The sequence below is a fragment of the Copadichromis virginalis genome, linkage group LG9 (genome assembly GCF_057382275.1).
Source record: "Copadichromis virginalis isolate Kocher_CV1m ecotype Utaka linkage group LG9, C_Virginalis_male_GT1.1, whole genome shotgun sequence".
Taxonomy (NCBI): domain Eukaryota; kingdom Metazoa; phylum Chordata; class Actinopteri; order Cichliformes; family Cichlidae; genus Copadichromis; species Copadichromis virginalis.
In genome coordinates this window covers 24,807,123-24,820,039 of record NC_140626.1, presented here as the reverse complement: position 1 = coordinate 24,820,039, position 12,917 = coordinate 24,807,123, and the positions used below count along the sequence as shown (strand labels likewise).

General features: G+C 40.7%; 2 long non-coding RNA genes across 2 annotated transcripts; one reads left to right on the top strand and one right to left on the bottom strand.

Moving 5' to 3' along the window:
* Window positions 1-2,417: 2,417 nt before the first annotated feature.
* Window positions 2,418-4,215, top strand: LOC146701939 (uncharacterized). The gene is made up of 2 exons (XR_014922398.1): window positions 2,418-2,848; window positions 3,059-4,215. It is a non-coding gene; the product is annotated as an uncharacterized LOC146701939 (long non-coding RNA).
* Window positions 4,216-5,752: 1,537 nt separating this feature from the next.
* On the bottom strand, window positions 5,753-7,564 carry LOC146701938 (uncharacterized). Its single transcript, XR_014922397.1, has 2 exons — window positions 7,120-7,564; window positions 5,753-6,909 (listed from the first exon to the last, which is right to left on the bottom strand). It is a non-coding gene; the product is annotated as an uncharacterized LOC146701938 (long non-coding RNA).
* Window positions 7,565-12,917: the final 5,353 nt, after the last annotated feature.

The window sequence follows — 12,917 nt, the reverse complement described above, 5'->3', positions numbered from 1 at the left end:
AAAACATAACCTTTCTCAGTGTTATTTCTGTTTTATAGAAGTGAAAAACTATGTTATATGTTAGAGGTGTCACAAAGCAAGAAATATTAGTGTCAAAGGCACTTTTCTGCTTGAAATGTATTTTTCACAAAAAGCTCGTTTTCTCCCTTTTTTTGGTCAAAACAGGCATTTTTGGTGGAACCCACCTCTCTTCTACAGCTGATTACTAAAGAATGGAAAATGGTAGAAACAAGCTTTTTTTTTGGATGCAAGAAGAGAGTCTGTTCTTCATTTTGGTAGGTTCAGCGTTTATATGATCATAACACACAGTTTTCTGTGGCTCTTCAAAAATGAGTAAAAATGCTCAAAAACCCTGGCAATGGGGAGTTACCTGATTTGAAAATGGCTGGCAGTGAATGAGTTAATTGGGTCTTTTTTCTCAAGTGATCACCTTTGGGATTAAAATATCTGTTCTAATCCGAATGTCTTTTCCAGGCTGACAGTGCTGCCTTCCATAGGGAATGCTGAGTCACTGAATAATTTAATGAGTATTACAATTATATGAACCTTTATATAAATTATATTTGTATTGATATCAAAATTAGTATTATTTGCAGACGACACAAATATTTTTTGTTCTGGGGGGAATCTAAAAGAGCTGCTGGATACAATTACATCAGAAATGTGCAAAATTAAAAAATAGTTTGACAGGAATAAACTATCGCTTAATCTAAGTAAACTAAAATAGTCTTATTTGGGAATTCCCAAAAGTGCAGATTCATATAGATGGTGTGGAAATTGTGCTTTTTTGTTTGTTTGTCTCTTTTTTATTTCTCTCTTGTTGTACTTTTTTAAGATGTTCAAAATAGAGATTTGATTCAATTCAATTCAATTAGACTCAACTATTACATGGTATGGCTTTTGCAGTCTTCAGATCAAAATGTAGGAGATTTTGAACCAACTTGTCAGACAGACATTAAAATGACAAATGATGAAATACCTTTTGGAATTTTTTCACAGCAGACCAAGCATCTTACTAAAACATTGTATTTTGATGTTGCCTTAGTTTCCCCCTTGTCCATATATCCAAATTGCAACTATTGAGAACAATTAACGAAAACCAAAGAATTGCAGCTGAAAGCACAGAAATAACTTTTTGTAAGCTAGCAAAACCTCTATTAACTCTTTGTGACATCTACAGGAAGCGCTGCCTGAGGAAAGCGGGGAGGATCATCAAGGACTCCAGTCACCCCAGCCATAAACTGTTCAGACTACTTCCATCAGGAAGGAGGTTCTGCAGCATCCGGTCCCGTACCAGCAGTCTGAGAGACAGCTTCTTCCACCAGGCCATCAGACTGCTGAACACTTCATAGACACCTCAGCTTCACTACTGGAACTTTAACATTATGGGCGATCGTGGCTCAAGAGTTGGGAGTTCGCCTTGTAATCGGAAGGTTGCCGGTTCGAGCCCCGGCTTGGACAGTCTCGGTCGTTGTGTCCTTGGGCAAGACACTTCACCCGTTGCCTACTGGTGGTGGTCAGAGGGCCCGGTGGCGCCAGTGTCCGGCAGCCTCGCCTCTGTCAGTGTGCCCCAGGGTGGCTGTGGCTACAATGTAGCTTGCCATCACCAGTGTGTGAATGTGTGTGTGAATGGGTGGATGACTGGATATGTAAAGCGCTTTGGGGTCCTTAGGGACTAGTAAAGAGCTATATAAATACAGGCCATTTACCATTTATTATGCACTCCATACTGTACAGTAATGCCACTGTTTTGCACATGTCTCAACTTTGTATATTTTTATATATTTTATTTATTGTTTACTCTATTTAATTTGTAAAATATGTGTACACACACACACACACACACACACACACACACACACACACACACACACACGTAGAAAAAATATTTAGTATACACATCCAGAAATGCATATACTATTATATATTGTACATATATTTATTTTTTCAGATGTAGCCATTCTTGTATTTTGCTTGTTTACATTATTGTATTTTGCACAACTCTGTTGCTTGTGAAGCTCGCACACAAGAATTTCACTCACATGTGCTGTACCAATGTACCTGCACATGTGATGTGACAATAAAAGTGATTTGATTTTGATTTTGATTTGATTTGTGATGCTAGCAGGACACTATGGCTACGTTCACACTGCAGGTCTTAATGCTCAATTCCGATTTTTTGATCAAATCCGATTTTTTTTACTGCTCGTTCACACTACAAATAAAATGCAACAGCAAACGCGCTCTAGTGTGAACGCCTATGGCAAGCCGTTAGAGCCATAAATCGCCACTTTCCTAACCCGTTTGGTTAAGAAATGGCGTAAAAAACGCCGTTTAATTTTTCAAAACGCCGAAAAAAACGGCGTTCTGTTCCGACAAACGCCGCTTTTTCCGCCGCTCGGATGGCGCCCTGAACGCACCATCCGAGTGACGTAAAAAGCGGCGTTCAAAGACAGACGGAAACGCCGTTTTTTACGCTACTCGGCACAAAACGCCGTTTTTATGCATCTTTGAACGGCGTTTTTTACGGCGTTCTCTGCCAGCTGTAACGGCGTTTAAAACGGCGTTTTATTGAAATTATGCAGGGCACTCCCCATGGTTCCCTCATCCAATTACTTTCAACTCATTTCACCCAATCAAAGAAGAGGAAGTGCAGACCACACTAATGCATCACCGATTCACCTTGCTGCTAAGTGATTGCCTATTCAGTACCAGTGCTTGTCACAGTATTCACTTGTATTATAATCCCACTATGCATTTTGATGTGTTTAAGGCATGATCGAGCAAACAAACGACAGAATACTTTTTCTGAAACCTTAACTGTGTTACCTGTTATGGCAGCTAACAGGTAATGAGCAGAGCTAGCTCTGCTCATTTCTGAGCTTCTTTCTTATTTTCCTCTTTACTTCTCTTAACCTTTAACTTATGTTTTAGCAATCAGATCCTGCCATCTTGCATTACCGCTTCGTGCTAGTTATGTTGACTTTTCTCTTCTTTTGTCTCCACTTTTTTCACCCGTGTTTGGACACTCGGCGCATGGCTCCTTTGTTTACATTAGGGATCAGCTGTTAGCGCTGCGCCCTGCAGCTGCGCTACCGGCAGACAGACCCTACATCCCCAGTGAGGGAAGAAACGGGGGTGATGTCTCCCGAGGACACCTCACACACCATCTCTCCTTCCTGTAATCACTTTAAATGTGAGATCGCTCCCTGATATGATTGAGGAGCTAATGACGCTAACCCGGTCACAGTGGCAGTATCCCGGCACTCCCTCTGTGAGTAGGCTGCCCGGCTTCCAGCTGCTGCGGGCGGACAAGACGAGAGACAGCGGTGAGAGGAAAGGAGGGGGGCTGGCAGTGTTTGTTAAAGACGGTTGTGGTATCTCTGGGCACATCGCTGTGAAAGAACAACTCTGCAACACAGACATTGCGCTATTAGCCGTTAGCATCCGTGGAGGTAGCCTGTGACTCTCTGTGGTCCGCAGACTGCAAACGCAATCTCCGAGAGCTCTTCTTCTAATATCAGGGGACTTTAATCATGTCTCGCTGGACTCCACACTGCCCACCTTCACCCAGTATGTGACCTGCCCCCACCGTAGGCAATAAAACATTGTACTTAATGTATGCCAATGAAAAAGTGGCATACAGTTCATCACCTCCCCCTGCCCAGGGAAGATCCGATCGTAACCGAGTGCGTCTTGTCCCTGTGTGTGCAGCCCTTACTGTGCAGGGAGCCACTAATCACCCACGCAGTGCAGAGATGGTCCGCGGAGGGCATATAAATAAATAATAAAAGCAAGTAAATGACAGTATGCTCTTTCTGAAACAAACGGAGACCTTAACTTTTATCAAAATACCGTTTTACTCAGTTTAAAGTAATACCACTTTTTTCTTTTCGAAATAAGTGGAGACATTAACTTTGATCAAAATTCTTTCCCCCGCCATCTCCCTCCTAAGTGGTTAAACTGTCACACTGCTAGACTGCAACTGCACTCTTTGGTATCAACTTCTGTAATCCTGTAATTTCTGTGTAAAAGAATTAGATTGTGTATTATATTGTTAGTTTATACACCTGTGTGCGTGTGTATTTATGTATGTCCATACACATATATGGATTGTGTTTTACTGTTTTGTGCTTGAAAGACGCCCTCAAATGGAACCAAATTCCTTGTATGTGTTTGCGCATATACTTTTCCAATAAATGCGATTCTGATTGAGATATTTCCCTCTGTATGGCACACACGAGTAAATTAAGTAGAAAAAATGTCATGTGTATAGCCTCTTTTAAAATTGTTTTTAGGCTTGTAGAGATGACAGTAGGCAAGCAGACAAGTTTCCTGAGGTTGGGCTGAATGAACCTATAACACAGAGATAAACCTAAACAAGCAGAAGGAACTTTAGCTAAATATATTTTCACGTACAGCCAAATGACTGTAATAAAGTAGGTAAGCCGTGACCATAGAAAAAGCAAAGCAATCACTGGATATACTGTCCAAATTGCTACACACTTAAGCATCGTTCACCAACAAACTGAGTCTAACAAATCATTTTCTTTACTTTGGTAATTACAGTTATTGCCTTATGTATAAAATATAATTTTAATACCAGTGTTCATTATCTTGACGTGATTCTTTTTTTTTTTTACAAAAAAGCTTTACAGCCTCTTACATAATTCTACCACAATTACATAATTGATTTTTAACCAGGTTATAGTGAAAGGCCAGGTGTCAATCTCAGAGTTAACGCCGGAGCTTAAAGTCAGTTTGTTAAAACTGCTTTGTTCTCGAAACCAGTAAAATTAATTCGTAACTTTTAATTCTGAGTTGAGATTGATTCTTCAGTTCTTGGTTTGAGAACAGATGAGGGTAAATTCATTTAACCTTTTACCTTGACTTAAGCACATAATTGTACTACATAGCCCTCGTCAATGGAACCCAATACCAGTATTTGACAGTAACAGGTAAGCCTCAAATTTAATTTTTAAATAGACAAGACACCATGAGAACTGACATTACAATATTTTATTTTACAAAAGTCAGTGTCTTTTAGTTCAAAGTTTGTCTGGCATCTCTTGTACATCTTGAAAATAAAAAACAAAAACCACTCTATGCAGTGTACTATAATTGAACATAAACAACAATATTTCAAAAGAATATTTCTAGATGAATTGTCATTTGAACTATTTCCTGGAAACTTTCTGAACACCACTTATTTTGCATAGCTTGATGCATGAATACCCTAGTTGTCTTAACTGGACTATAAATATAACTATATACACAATGAACAGTCATTTGTAAAAACACTTTTAAAATGTAAAATCTTTAAGAAGCCTGAGTGCCAGGAGCAATCCCCTTTAAGAACATTTACAATAAGAACTTCATCCCAAAAGCCCACATGTTTTAACCACAGCTTCCCAGCATCAGTTCATGTATGCAGCTACACCTTTCCAAATCCCAGGGATCCTTTTAAGGCATCATTCATAAGATCTTTGAATTGATCTTTGCTTTTTCTATGGTCACGGCTTACCTACTTTATTACAGTCATTTGGCTGTACGTGAAAATATATTTAGCTAAAGTTCCTTCTGCTTGTTTAGGTTTATCTCTGTGTTATAGGTTCATTCAGCCCAACCTCAGGAAACTTGTCTGCTTGCCTACTGTCATCTCTACAAGCCTAAAAACAATTTTAAAAGAGGCTATACACATGACATTTTTTCTACTTAATTTACTCGTGTGTGCCATACAGAGGGAAATATCTCAATCAGAATCGCATTTATTGGAAAAGTATATGCGCAAACACATACAAGGAATTTGGTTCCATTTGAGGGCGTCTTTCAAGCACAAAACAGTAAAACACAATCCATATATGTGTATGGACATACATAAATACACACGCACACAGGTGTATAAACTAACAATATAATACACAATCTAATTCTTTTACACAGAAATTACAGGATTACAGAAGTTGATACCAAAGAGTGCAGTTGCAGTCTAGCAGTGTGACAGTTTAACCACTTAGGAGGGAGATGGCGGGGGAAAGAATTTTGATCAAAGTTAATGTCTCCACTTATTTCGAAAAGAAAAAAGTGGTATTACTTTAAACTGAGTAAAACGGTATTTTGATAAAAGTTAAGGTCTCCGTTTGTTTCAGAAAGAGCATACTGTCATTTACTTGCTTTTATTATTTATTTATATGCCCTCCGCGGACCATCTCTGCACTGCGTGGGTGATTAGTGGCTCCCTGCACAGTAAGGGCTGCACACACAGGGACAAGACGCACTCGGTTACGATCGGATCTTCCCTGGGCAGGGGGAGGTGATGAACTGTATGCCACTTTTTCATTGGCATACATTAAGTACAATGTTTTATTGCCTACGGTGGGGGCAGGTCACATACTGGGTGAAGGTGGGCAGTGTGGAGTCCAGCGAGACATGATTAAAGTCCCCTGATATTAGAAGAAGAGCTCTCGGAGATTGCGTTTGCAGTCTGCGGACCACAGAGAGTCACAGGCTACCTCCACGGATGCTAACGGCTAATAGCGCAATGTCTGTGTTGCAGAGTTGTTCTTTCACAGCGATGTGCCCAGAGATACCACAACCGTCTTTAACAAACACTGCCAGCCCCCCTCCTTTCCTCTCACCGCTGTCTCTCGTCTTGTCCGCCCGCAGCAGCTGGAAGCCGGGCAGCCTACTCACAGAGGGAGTGCCGGGATACTGCCACTGTGACCGGGTTAGCGTCATTAGCTCCTCAATCATATCAGGGAGCGATCTCACATTTAAAGTGATTACAGGAAGGAGAGATGGTGTGTGAGGTGTCCTCGGGAGACATCACCCCCGTTTCTTCCCTCACTGGGGATGTAGGGTCTGTCTGCCGGTAGCGCAGCTGCAGGGCGCAGCGCTAACAGCTGATCCCTAATGTAAACAAAGGAGCCATGCGCCGAGTGTCCAAACACGGGTGAAAAAAGTGGAGACAAAAGAAGAGAAAAGTCAACATAACTAGCACGAAGCGGTAATGCAAGATGGCAGGATCTGATTGCTAAAACATAAGTTAAAGGTTAAGAGAAGTAAAGAGGAAAATAAGAAAGAAGCTCAGAAATGAGCAGAGCTAGCTCTGCTCATTACCTGTTAGCTGCCATAACAGGTAACACAGTTAAGGTTTCAGAAAAAGTATTCTGTCGTTTGTTTGCTCGATCATGCCTTAAACACATCAAAATGCATAGTGGGATTATAATACAAGTGAATACTGTGACAAGCACTGGTACTGAATAGGCAATCACTTAGCAGCAAGGTGAATCGGTGATGCATTAGTGTGGTCTGCACTTCCTCTTCTTTGATTGGGTGAAATGAGTTGAAAGTAATTGGATGAGGGAACCATGGGGAGTGCCCTGCATAATTTCAATAAAACGCCGTTTTAAACGCCGTTACAGCTGGCAGAGAACGCCGTAAAAAACGCCGTTCAAAGATGCATAAAAACGGCGTTTTGTGCCGAGTAGCGTAAAAAACGGCGTTTCCGTCTGTCTTTGAACGCCGCTTTTTACGTCACTCGGATGGTGCGTTCAGGGCGCCATCCGAGCGGCGGAAAAAGCGGCGTTTGTCGGAACAGAACGCCGTTTTTTTCGGCGTTTTGAAAAATTAAACGGCGTTTTTTACGCCATTTCTTAACCAAACGGGTTAGGAAAGTGGCGAATTTTGGCACTAATGGCTTGCCATACTAAAGCGGCCCGCATGCGCAAAAGAAGATGTCACACACAACGCGCTCTGTTTAGACCCAGAGCAACAGTATTGTTTGACTGATGGCCCTTAATATAAAGACTTCGGACTTCACGTTTCCCAATTTTTGCTTTAAGTTGTTTTGTTATTTACATAATAATGTAAATAACCTAATAATGATCCTTATTGCTGTTTAAGAGAGGAGCGGTGCTTCAAAGGATAGCTGCAGATTTCTGTCAGAATCTGCAGATTATACAGTACAAATAAAATGTTTACGTTGTCTTCCCAACAGTTTCACTGACATCTACGCTGGATGGCCAGGAAGCGTTCGCGATGTCGTATCGGGTGCTTCTCCGGCGCTGATAATTGGCTTCAGTCTTGTGTCGGTGACGTAAAAGACGGATTTAATGCGACATGACCGTTCAAACAGCAGTCGCTTTCTAAAACATCGGATATGTATCGGATTCAGTACCACATACGAAAGTGACCCAGATCGGATTTGAAAATATCGGATTTGCGCCGTTCACACTGTCATAGCATGATCGGATATGGGTCGCATAGGGTCAAAAAAATCGGATTTGATGCGCTTTCGCCTGCAGTGTGAACGTAGCCTTAGGCTATGACAGTGTGAACGTAGCCTTAGGCTATGACAGTGTGAAAAATGAAAAAGCATCGTGATTAGGTTTAATACAGTCCAAACTTCCCCCCAGTATGTGTTTTTACAAAACTTGATGCTTAGCGCTAATCTTTGAGCCACCTCTCATTTGTTTATACTGTCAGCCAGACTTGTTCTAATGTTTCAAAAGTGGTCTTGAGCGATAGTTTTCCAGGCTTTTTGAAGGTCTTTCAGATTTTTCTGTTGGACACTGGCTACTTTTTTTTTTTTGTTGCTTGTTTTCAATCCCGACCTTTACCTAAAGGAATGTTTTTTTGTTTATTTGTTTATTTGTTTAGCCACTTAACAAGGACAAAAAGTCAGTGGTGTGTCTCCACATAACAATAGGCGCTTTATTACAAGCAGCCTGTCACAAAAATTATTAATTGGTTCCCATTTCTTTACTTGAATCTACAAAAATGCCAAAGATAACACAGTTTCACAGACATATAATGGTATTTTTGGATAAAAAAGATGATTTCCAAAAATATATTAGCTGAAAACTTGGCATATCTTGACATGATGTGTAGTGTGTCCTTATTTTGATTTGAGGAAAGTGAACAAATGGAGAACAAAAGAAAAAGGACAAGGACAACTGAGAACAAAAAAACACTGTCAGTACAGTAAAAGCATACCTGGATCGAAAAACACACAATGGAGCACTATCAGTCAAGGACTGGCATCCCCGGAGCCTGAACCTCAACATTATTGAAGCCGTGTGGAATCATCTTTACAGAGAACAGAACAAAAGACAGCCAGCATGCAAAGAAGAGCTTTGAATGTCCTTCAAGAAGCCTGGAGAACTTTTCTGAAGATTACTTCAGGAAATTAAAAGAAAGCTGCCTTAGAGAGTTCACACTGTGTTGAAGAATAAAAGTGGTCATACCAAATAGTGACTCAAGCTGCTTTTGTCTCGTATGTTGCCGTGTATGAATAAATCCCTGCACCTGATTTCCCAGTGATGAGAGACCCAGCAAATGAACTTTTAGTGAGCATAAATTATGTCAAACACCTCCTTTACCCTTGTAGAAAGTGCCCAGACTGCAGTTGAGCCCTTGTAATGTGCCCTTTTTTCAGGTGTAAGTGTGTCACTAAAGGGATTGTGAAATGGTATGGCCTAATCAAAAGGAGCTGAAAAACCACTGCGTTATTACATCTTGACGACTTGAAACAGAACTCATTTCCTCATCACACACGACTCCTTAACCTCAAAATGGTGTCAAATTAACAGTAAAGGCAGCATTCAACTGACATGGAGAGACAGTGAGGGGAGGATAATTATCATGCCGCTTTGACACACTGGTGTGAGGAAAAAAACCTCAGAGGCTGTGGTGAAAGAAGACAGGGACAGACCCAAGACGTGTAGCCACTGTAATCAGCATCTTTATCCATCATCATTAGCCACTGTTAAATGCGGCAACTGCCGATCACATCCATTTACACGCCCACAGAAATGCACAAAGCCTCTCAAATCCATTAGGAGAGGAGGAAGGAGCAGGAAGAGTCTTTCTGTTAGTAAAGCAACCGAAGGCATCAACTTATTTATGTCCTTTCACCTCCTCAGTGGCAATGCAGCAGGCAGTATTGAGAGTCAGATTTGGAGTTTTGACAGGATTAACAGGAGTCCAACCACGTCAGAGTAATTAGAAACTGAGCAGCCATCAATCAAGCAAGCATCCTCTTCCCTCTGAGACTTACTGATAAACATGCCAAAAGCTGCACAGCATTCATCTTTTCATGAGCAGCGCAGCTCAACTCTTCCTCCGTCTTTTACTTATGGATGGCTCCTTCATCTGTGGCCCTCCCAACTCACTTATGTTCTGTCGTGTGCATCACATAAATGCATGCAGACGGAAAGAAATCGAGCACTGGTTAGTGCTTTCAAAGACATTCAAAACTCCCCAAAACCCCTGTATGTGTCCACCCAGGCATAATTATGCATGCAGCTGTGAAGCATACATACAGGGATCATGTTTGCGCATGCAGCATGAAGTGGAGAGTGAACCCAGTAACAGTTAGTTTGCATAACAGGTCTAGGGTGGAACTGCTGTTTTTCCACACTTGCAGCAGGACTCTGAGGAGACGTGCATATTTGCTGGCTGTTCATTCAGTCGGGACATTTAGTTAAAATTTTTGCATAATTACAAAAAAGAAAAAAAACTTTTTGCAAGTGTTTTTGCTCCACAAGACTGTCTCTATATTACTTTTCTGTTTTGTCAATTAGCACTGCCTGCTTTTTCCTTTCCTTCTTGCCAAAAATGTAAATGCAGTTTAAGATATTACCCAAATCTACCGTGAAATCTCTCATCTTTGATGAGATTGATTCCACTATGGCTTTGCTCCATTTCCTCCACCTCTCTTTGCCCTCTGCAGTGCCAGTTTTTTGGGGTTAATCTTAAAGGAAAACTACAAAGAAAGCTGACAGAGAAGTCGTTACATTAGATGGTGTGGAGCTTCACCAGGCTGGTTCAGTGCTCACCGTGAAGTATATGAATTAAGTAAAGGCTCCACGAGGCAGCTCACACGATCCAGAACGAAAGCAGCAGCGAGGACTTTGAACGCTGTCAGCACTTCAAGTAGCCATCTCTCTCTCTCTCTCTCTCTCTCTTTCTCTCTCTCACTTTTATTTCATTTAAATAAATAAAACAATCACTAACTATTGATAAATAAAACCACACAGAGCAATTGAGCCAAAGCACAGCAACATTTGCAGTATTACAGATGTGGCTGCATGAAGTTACTACTAATGCAAACATTTCCATCTTTGGAGCTTCACTTTACATCGAGTTTTATTCACAGGAGTTCACAGGAAATGCATCGTGTTTGTCAGTAAGCCTAGCACTTAGAATCCATATTTACAGACTTTACTCTGCACTTTTTGACAGATGATCAGTCTGAAATAATGCTGAGAGTGCTTTGGAGTCAGGAGACCTCCGAATGCTTAGTCAACTACTCTCACTGGGTCCTACTATTCCACACTGATGCCATTCACATAAAATCACATTACAGAGTGATGGGAGCAGCAACTGCCTGACTGTTAAAACAATAGTTTATGTTGTTGATGGTAATATTACTATTAGCCAAATCTTTATGAGTGTCACTTTAGAAGCTGGGTTTGTTTTTATAAAAGCTAGTTCAGCATGTGCAGGCGGCCACATGATTCGATAATCTAGGTCTTTCCCCACTAATCTGGTAAGCATTTTCAGTGCTTTCTTTATTAATTTCTTCAAAATAATAAATATCTTATTAGATTATGTTTGCTGTTAGCGTTACTCATGTTGGTTGGCTTGTGATATTTTTAGCTAACTTCTTAGCTAATGCTAACTGAATGATCACCATGCTTCATAATCGTCTTCACTAACCAATGGGTGACATCATCCTGGTTATTTCCATCTTTTATTCTCTGTATGGTATATAAAATAAAAAATATTTTACTGGTCTATTTTTTAAATAATTTAATATCAAGTTGTTTCCTGGGACTAAAAAAGCAATTTTTTCCTAATTATTGAGAACATTTGTAACAAATTACAAATTTTCTTTTAATGTTTAGAATTTGGCGGGTTTTTTGGCAGAAATATTCTAATTAGAGCATCTGGATCCTCCACATAATTGTAGATACTCAGTGAGCTTACTTTGACCTCAGGGGAAAAAAAGTCAGCTCACACCGACATCTTTCAAAGTAAAATCAGATTACCATGAAATTGGATGAGCACGTACAATACCCCAAAGTGGTAGACTCTTGTTTTCTGTGACCCTGTAACCTTTCCTCTGGCTGCATTTTAAGGGACAACATCAATATTTTTAGCATCACTACAGATAAAGATGAAAACCCATTAGCTTAATATATTTCATCCCTCCAGGAGTTTCACATTGTTACATGTAATGAACGTTAAGCCTCTAGAGTAGCGTCAGGCCTTTGGGGCTTTAGGTTTATTTGCAGAAGTCTGTTTTTTGTTAATTGTCACTGAATTACAAGGAATAATCTGGAGGTACATGCACGCAGCTGGGCAGCCTTTACAGCATAACCTTTAATTAAATTCAAATTCAATTAAAGAACAGAAGAGCAAATCCCTCATCTGATCACAGAGGAATCACAGCCTGTTTTAAATCCTGACAACAGCTCAACAAATGTCTCAGCACCAAATTATGTACTTTTTTAACAGAAGGAAGGAATGCCACGAGCTATTGATGTTTGCATTATGATGATTACAAACTGTATGTTCCGCTCATGTCCCAGCGTACATCCATAAATAAAAACATGCACACACACTCACGCGCCCGTTTACACACCTTGTGCGTCATCATCATAACCGGTTTCAGCGGAACGACTCGATGGCACAAAGCGTCAGGGGAGCAGGTGTTTATGCCTGTCAGAGGAGTAGAGAGAGCCTGAGATGTGGGCTGAGAAACACCGACCCCCTTCTCCTTCCTGCAGCTTTCCATCCATCTTCTTTTTCTCCCCTCTATTCCTCCTCCTACAGTCATCTTTGATCCCTGTTCTCTCACTTCATTTCTTTCATTTTTGGCTTCACTCATTCCCACTCAGCCCCCCCTT